Source organism: Arachis stenosperma, chromosome 9 (genome assembly GCF_014773155.1).
Source record: "Arachis stenosperma cultivar V10309 chromosome 9, arast.V10309.gnm1.PFL2, whole genome shotgun sequence".
In the NCBI taxonomy this organism is placed as follows: Eukaryota; Viridiplantae; Streptophyta; class Magnoliopsida; order Fabales; family Fabaceae; genus Arachis; species Arachis stenosperma.
The window spans coordinates 20,291,481-20,299,809 of record NC_080385.1 but is presented as its reverse complement, the minus strand read 5'-3'; the positions used below and the strand labels follow the sequence as shown (position 1 = coordinate 20,299,809).

The window sequence follows — 8,329 nt, the reverse complement described above, 5'->3', positions numbered from 1 at the left end:
AAAATGGAGGTGAGTGAGGGGAGATGGATTCGGCTATATGGGTGGGATTGGGTGGGAAAGAGAAGTTGAATTGTAAAGGTAGGTGGGGTGTATGGGGAAGAGTGGATAGATGTAGGTGGTGAAGAATGTTGGGAATTGTGACATGGGGAATAGTCATCACAAAAACTAGGATTAGGAGGTAAGGTGGGAATATGGTAGGTGGGGATCCTGTGGGGTCCACAGATCCTGAGGTGTCAAGGAATTCCATCCCTGCACCAAATAGGCATGTAAAATGCCTTCATGCATCATTCTGGCGTTCAAACGCCCATTGGTGCATGTTCTGGGCGTTCAACGCCCATGTAATGCATGTTTCTGGCGTTGAACGCCAGTTTCATGCTTATTCCTGGCGTTCAACGCCAGTTTGTCCTCTCTGTGCACCATCCTGGCGTTTAACGCCAGGTTGTTGCTTGTTTTGGGCGTTCAACGCCAGAATGGTGCTCTGTTCTGGCGTTGAACGCCGGCCAGATGCACCTTACTGGCGTTGAACGCCAGTCTGCGCTACCTCCAGGGTGAAATTTTTTTCTTCTGTTTTTGACTCTGTTTTTAATTTTTTTTATTTTTTTCGTGACTCCTCATGATCATGTACCTAATAAAACACAAAAATAACAAAGAAACAAAATAAAATAAAATTAGATAAATAAAATTGGGTTGCCTCCCAACAAGCGCTTCTTTAATGTCAATAGCTTGACAGTGGCTCTCATGGAGCCACATGGTGATCAGGTCAATTTAGTGTGTAGTCCCAACACCAAACTTAGAGTTTGGATATGGGGTTTGAACACCAAACTTAGAGTTTGGTTGTGGCCTCACAACACCAAACTTAGAGTTTGACTGTGTGGGCTCTTCTTGACTCTGAACTGAGAGAAGCTCTTCATGCTTACTCTCTTTTGTCACAGAGGGATGGCCATGTGCCTGAAACACAAGGTAGTCCCCATTCAATTGAAGGACTAACTCACCTCTGTTGACATCTATCACAGCTCCTGCTGTGGCTAGGAAAGGTCTTCCTAGGATGATGCATTCATCATCTTCCTTCCTAGTGTCTAGGATTATGAAATCAGCAGGGATGTAAAGGCCTTCAACCTTTACTAGCACGTCCTCTACTAACCCATAAGCTTGTCTCAATGACTTGTCTGCCAATTGCAATGAGAACAAGGCAGGTTGTACCTCAATGATCCCCAGCTTCTCCATTACAGAGAGTGGCATTAGATTTATCCCTGACCCCAGGTCACACAGAGCTTTTTCAAAGATCATGGTGCCTATGGTACAAGGTATTAAGAACTTGCCAGGATCTTGTTTCTTTTGAGGTAGAGTTTTCTGAATCCAAGTATCTAGTTCATTAATGAGCAAGGGAGGTTCACTTTCCCAAGTCTCACTACCAAACAGCTTGGCATTCAGCTTCATGATAGCTCCTAAGTGTTGAGCAACTTGCTCTCCAGTCACATCTTCATTCTCTTCAGAGGATGAATATTCTTCAGAGCTCATGAATGGCAGAAGGAGATTTAAAGGAATTTCTATGGTCTCTAGATGAGCCTCAGATTCCTCAGGATCCTTAATAGGAAACTCCTTCTTGCTTGAGGAACGTCCCAGGAGGTCTTCCTCACTAGGATTTTCGTCCTCCTCCTCCCTTGTGCATTCGGCCATATTGACTATGTCAATGGCCTTGCACTCTCCTTTTGGATTCTCTTCTGTATTTCTTGGGAGAATACTGGGAGGAGTTTCAATTACTTTCTTACTCAGCTGGCCCACTTGTGCCTCCAGATTTCTAATGGAGGATCTTGTTTCATTCATGAAACTGAAAGTGGCCTTTGACAGATCAGAGACTATATTGGCTAAATTAGAATTGTTTTGTTCAGAGTTCTCTGTCTGTTGCTGAGAAGATGATGGATATGGCTTACTATTGTTCAGCCTATTGCGTCCACCATTGTTAAAGCCTTGTTGAGGCTTTTGTTGATCCTTCCATGAGAAATTTGGGTGATTTCTCCATGATGAGTTGTAGGTGTTTCCATAAGGTTCACCCATGTAATTAACCTCTGCCATGGCAGGGTTCTCAGGATCATAAGCTTCTTCAGAAGCTGCCTCTCTAGTACTGTTGGATGCATATTGCAATCCATTCAGATTTTGAGAGATCATGTTGACCTGTTGAGTCAACACTTTGTTCTGAGCCAATATGGCATTCAGAGTATCAATTTCAAGAGCTCCTTTCTTTTGAGGTATCCCATTGTTCACGGAATTCCTCTCAGAAGTGTACATGAACTGGTTGTTTGCAACCATGTCAATGAGTTCTTGAGCCTCTTCAGGCGTTTTCTTCAGGTGAATGGATCCACCTGCAGAATGGTCCAATGACATTTTTGAAAATTCAGAGAGGCCATAATAGAATATATCTAATATGGTCCATTCTGAAAACATGTCAGATGGACATCTCTTGGTCAACTGCTTGTATCTTTCCCAAGCTTCATAGAGGGATTCACCATCTTTTTGTTTGAAGGTTTGAACATCCACTCTCAGCTTGCTCAGCTTTTGAGGAGGAAAGAATTCATCCAAGAAGGCAGTGACCAGCTTATCCCATGAGTCCAGGCTATCCTTGGGTTGAGAATTGATGAGCGGATAATTTGTACGCTTTTTGGCATTGTTTTTAGTATGTTTTTAGTATCTTTTAGTTAGTTTTAGTATATTTTTATTAGTTTTTAATTAAAATTCACTTTTCTGGACTTTACTATGAGTTTGTGTATTTTTCTGTGATTTCAGGTATTTTCTGACTGAAATTGAGGGTCCTGAGCAAAAATCTGATCCAGAGACCAAAAAGGACTGCAGATGCTGTTGGATTCTGACCTCCCTGCACTCGAAGTGGATTTTCTGGAGCTACAGAAGCCCAATTGGCGCGCTCTCAACGGCGTTGGAAAGTAGACATCCTGGGCTTTCCAGCAATATATGATAGTCCATACTTTGCCCAAGATTTGATGGCCCAAACCGGCGTAGCAATCCGGCCTCAGAAATTCCAGCGTTAAACGCCGGAACTGGCATAAAACTTGGAGTTAAACGCCCAAACTGGCATGAAAGCTGGCGTTTAACTCCAGAAAAGGTCTCTACACGAAATTACTTCATTGCTCAGCCCAAGCACACACCAAGTGGGCCCGGAAGTGGATTTTTCTGTCATTTACTCATTTCTGTAAAACCTTAGGTGACTAGTTTTACTATTAATAGGATCTTTTGACATTGTATCAGTACCTGATCACTTCATGACACTTTACACGTTTCTCATTGTATCTTCTACGGCATGAGTCTCTAAACCCCATGGTTGGGGGTGAGGAGCTCTGCTGTGTCTTGATGGATTAATGCAATTACTACTTTTTCTTATTCAATCATGCTTGCTTCCATTCCAAGATAATACTTGTTCTTAACCCGGATGAATGTGATGATCCGTGACAATCATCATCATTCTCAACTATGAACGTGTGCTTGACAACCACCTCCGTTCTACCTTAGATTGAGTAGTTGTCTCTTGGATTCTTTAATCGGAATCTTCGTGGTATAAGCTAGAACTGATGGCGGCATTCAAGAGAATCCGGAAGGTCTAAACCTTGTCTGTGGTATTCTGAGTAGGATTCAATGATTGAATGACTGTGACGTGCTTCAAACTCCTGAGGGCGGGGCGTTAGTGACAGACGCAAAAGAATCACTGGATTCTATTCCGGCCTGATTGAGAACCGACAGATGGATAGCCGTGCCGTGACAGGGTGCGTTGAACATTTCCAATGAGAGGATGGGAGGTAGCCATTGACAACGGTGAAACCCTACATACAGCTTGCCATGGAAGGAACCTTGCGTGTTTGATGAAGAAGACAGTAGGAAAACAGAGATTCAGAAGATGGAGCATCTCCAAACCTCAGCCTATTCTCCATTACTGCAAAACAAGTAACAATTTCATGTTCTTTTGCTTTTTACAATCAATCCTGATAATTTTCTGATATCCTGACTAAGATTTACAAGATAACCATAGCTTGCTTCAAGCCGACAATCTCCGTGGGATCGACCCTTGCTCACGCAAGGTATTACTTGGACGACCCAGTGCACTTGCTGGTTAGTTGTGCGGGATTGCAAAAGTGTGATTGCAATTTCGTGCACCAAGTTTTTGGCGCCGTTGCCGGGGATTGTTCGAGTTTGGACAACTGACGGCTTATCTTTGTTGCTTAGATTAGGACTATTTTATTTTGTTGGTTTAGAGTCTTTTAGTTGAGTCTAGTTTCATATTTTAAGTTTGGTGTCAATTGCATGCTTTTGTTTTTCTTTTAAATTTCGATTTTTGCATGTTCTTAGTCCCTTTTTGATTCATAAAAATTCTAAGTTTGGTGTCCTCTTTGTGTTTTTCTCTTAAAATTTTCGAAAAATTAGTGTTTGATTTCTAAAAATTTTAAGTTTGGTGTCTTTTTGTGTTTTTCTCTTTCCTCTTTTTAAAAAATCAAATCTTTTTCATAAAAATTTTTCAATCATATCTTTTTAATTGCTATTTTCAAAATCTTTTTAATTAACTAATTGATTCAGTTCTCAATTTGCTTTGATCTTATTTTCTTTTTTATTTTCGAATTTTTTTTAGTTTTCTTTTGTTTTATTTTATTTTATTCTATTTTCTGTTAATTCAAAAAAAAATATAAAAATAAATAAACAAAATTTATCTCTTTGCAATTATTGTCATTTCCCTTTTGTCCATTATGGACTTAAGTGGAATTAATCAGTCCAAAAGGACTCTGGGGTCATATGCTAACCCCATTACAGCTGCATATGGGAGTAGCATCTGCACACCTCCCATCAAAGCAAGCAGCTTTGAGCTAAATCCTCAACTCATTATCATAGTGCAGCAAAATTGCCAGTATTCCGGTCTTCCACAGGAAGAACCTACTGAGTTTCTGGCACAATTTTTACAAATTGCTGACACAGTACATGATAAAGAGGTGGATCAGGATGTCTACAGACTATTACTATTTCCATTTGCTGTAAAAGATCAAGCTAAAAGGTGGTTAAATAACCAACCTACAGCAAGCATAAAGACATGGAAACAGTTGTCAGACAAATTCCTGAATCATTTTTACCCTCCAAAGAGGATGACACAGCTAAGGCTGGACATCCAAGGCTTTAAACAAAAGGATAATGAATCCCTTTATGATGCCTGGGAGAGGTATAGAGGTATGCTAAGGAAATGTCCCTCTGAAATGTTCTCAGAGTGGGTTCAGTTAGACATTTTCTACTATGGGCTCACAGAAAAAGCTCAGATGTCTTTAGACCACTCAGCTGGTGGATCTATACACATGAGGAAGACAATTGAAGAAGCTCAAGAGCTTATAGACACTGTTGCTAGAAACCAATACCTATATTCTAGCAATGAGTTCGTTCCAAAAGAGGAAGTCATGGCATTAGTCACTGATCCTAATCCTCAAGAACAGATGAATGAGCTTAATCAACAACTACTCCTGATGACAGAACAGTTAGCAGAATTTAAGGAGATGCTCCATGAAACTAAAGTTGCTAACAAGAGCATAGAACTACAGTTGAATCAAGCAAAACAGCAAATATCTAAACAGATAACAGAGGAGTGTCAAGCAGTTCAACTGAGGAGTGGGAAGACCCTGAATAACACTGCTCAAAAGAGCAAAAAGCCAAACAGGGAACAATTGACAGAGGATAACCAAACCACTGTTCAAAATCCCTCTGAGGACAGTAAGAGCCCGGAGAGGAATGTCATTGGCGTTCAAACGCCAGAAGGGGAAGGAAAGCTGGCGTTAAACGCCCATTCCTTGCCCAGTTCTGGCGTTCAAACGCCAGAAAAGGGGGAAAAGTTGGCGTTAAACGCCCAATTTCCACCCAATCCTGGCGTTCAAACGCCAAGGGAATATCAGACACCTGAGAGTGCTGACAGTAATCCCTCTAAAAAGGCTTCTTCAACCACTTCTATAAGGAATAAACCTGCAGCATCTAAGGTTGAAGAATATCAAGCCAAGATGCCTTATCCTCAGAAACTCCGCAAAGCGGAACAGGATAAGTAATTTGCCCGCTTTGCAGACTATTTAAGGACTCTTGAAATAAAGATTCCGTTTGCAGAGGCACTTGAGCAAATACCTTCTTATGCTAAGTTCATGAAGGAAATCTTAAGTCATGAGAAGGATTGGAGAGAAACTGAGAAAGTGTTTCTCACTGAAGAATGCAGTGCAGTCATTCTAAAAAGCTTACCAGAAAAGCTTCAAGATCCTGGAAGCTTTCTGATACCGTGCACATTAGAAGGCACTTGCACCAAGACAGCCCTATGTGATCTTGGAGCAAGCATCAATCTAATACCTGCTCCACTAAGAAAGCTTGGGTTGATTGGAGAAGTCAAACCAACCAGGATATGCCTCCAACTTGCTGATGGCTCCATTAAACACCCATCAGGCATAATAGAGGACATGATTGTCAAGGTTGGGCCATTTGCCTTTCCAACTGACTTTGTGGTGCTGGAAATGGAGGAGCACAAGAGTGCAACTCTCATTCTAGGAAGACCTTTCCTAGCAACTGGACGAACTCTCATTGATGTACAAAAGGGGGAAGTAACCTTGAGAGTCAATGAGGATGAGTTCAAGTTGAATGCTATAAAAGCTATGCAGCATCCAGACACACCACATGACTGCATGGGCGCTGACATTATTGACTCTCTGGTAGAAGAGATCAATATGGCTGAAAGCCTAGAATCAGAGCTTGAGGACATCTTCAAAGATGCTCAAACTGATCAGGAAGAACCAGAGGAGGCAAAGGAATTTTCGAAAATTCCTCAGGAAGAGGATAAGCCTCCTAAGCCTGAACTCAAACCACCACCATCCTGAAATATGCATTTCTGGGAGAGGGTGACACTTTTCCAGTGATTATAAGCTCTGCTTTAAATTCACAGGAAGAGGAAGCACTGATTCAAGTGCTAAGGACACACAAGACAGCTCTTGGGTGGTCCATAAGTGATCTTAAGGGCATTAGCCCAGCTAGATGCATGCATAAGATCCTGTTGGAGGATAATGCCAAACCTGTGGTCCAACCACAGAGGAGGCTAAATCCAGCCATGAAGGAGGTGGTGCAGAAAGAGGTCACTAAATTATTAGAAGCTGGGATTATTTATCCTATTTCTGATAGTCCCTGGGTGAGCCCTGTCCAAGTTGTTCCCAAAAAGGGAGGCATGACAGTGGTCCATAATGAAAAAAATGAACTGGTTCCTACAAGGACAGTCACAGGGTGGCGCATGTGTATTGATTACAGAAGGCTCAATACAGCCACCAGAAAGGATCATTTTCCTTTACCATTCATAGACCAAATGCTAGAAAGACTAGCTGGTCATGATTACTACTGCTTTTTGGATGGCTATTCAGGCTACAACCAAATTGCAGTAGATCCTCAGGACCAAGAGAAAACAGCATTCACTTGCCCTTCTGGCGTGTTTGCCTATAGGAGGATGCCTTTTGGTCTGTGCAATGCACCTGCAACCTTTCAAAGGTGCATGCTCTCTATCTTCTCAGATATGGTAGAGAAATTTCTGGAAGTCTTCATGGATGACTTTTCAGTATATGGAGACTCATTTAGCTCCTGTCTTAATCACCTAGCACTTGTCTTGAAAAGGTGCCAAGAGACTAACCTAGTTTTAAACTGGGAAAAATGTCACTTTATGGTGACTGAAGGAATTGTCCTTGGGCACAAAATTTCAAGCAGGGGAATAGAGGTGGATAAGGCAAAGGTAGAGGTAATTGAAAAATTACCACCACCTGCCAATGTTAAGGCAATCAGAAGCTTTCTGGGGCATGCAGGATTCTATAGAAGGTTTATCAAGGATTTTTCGAAAATTGCTAAACCTTTGAGTAACCTGTTAGCTGCTGACACACCATTTGTGTTTGACACACAGTGTCTGCAGGCATTTGAGACCCTGAAAGCTAAGCTGATCACAGTACCAGTCATCTCTGCACCAGATTGGGCATTACCATTTGAATTAATGTGTGATGCCAGTGATCATGCCATTGGTGCAGTGTTGGGACAGAGGCATAACAAACTTCTGCATGTCATTTATTATGCTAGCCATGTTCTAAATGATGCACAGAAGAATTACACACCACAGAAAAAGAATTACTTGTGTGGTCTATGCCATTGACAAGTTTAGATCCTACTAGTGGGATCAAAGGTGATTGTGTACACTGACTATGCTGCTCTTAAATACTTACTCACAAAGCAGGATTCAAACCCAGGTATAAGATGGGTGTTGCTCTGCAAGAGTTTGATATAGAAATAAGAGACAGAA

At 41.6% G+C, this 8,329-nt stretch overlaps 1 non-coding gene across 1 annotated transcript; it reads left to right on the top strand.

Moving 5' to 3' along the window:
- The first annotated feature begins 2,440 nt into the window (after positions 1-2,440).
- Positions 2,441-2,544, top strand: LOC130952908 (small nucleolar RNA R71). The gene has a single exon (XR_009075083.1). It is a non-coding gene; the product is annotated as a small nucleolar RNA R71 (small nucleolar RNA).
- The last annotated feature ends 5,785 nt before the right edge of the window (positions 2,545-8,329 follow it).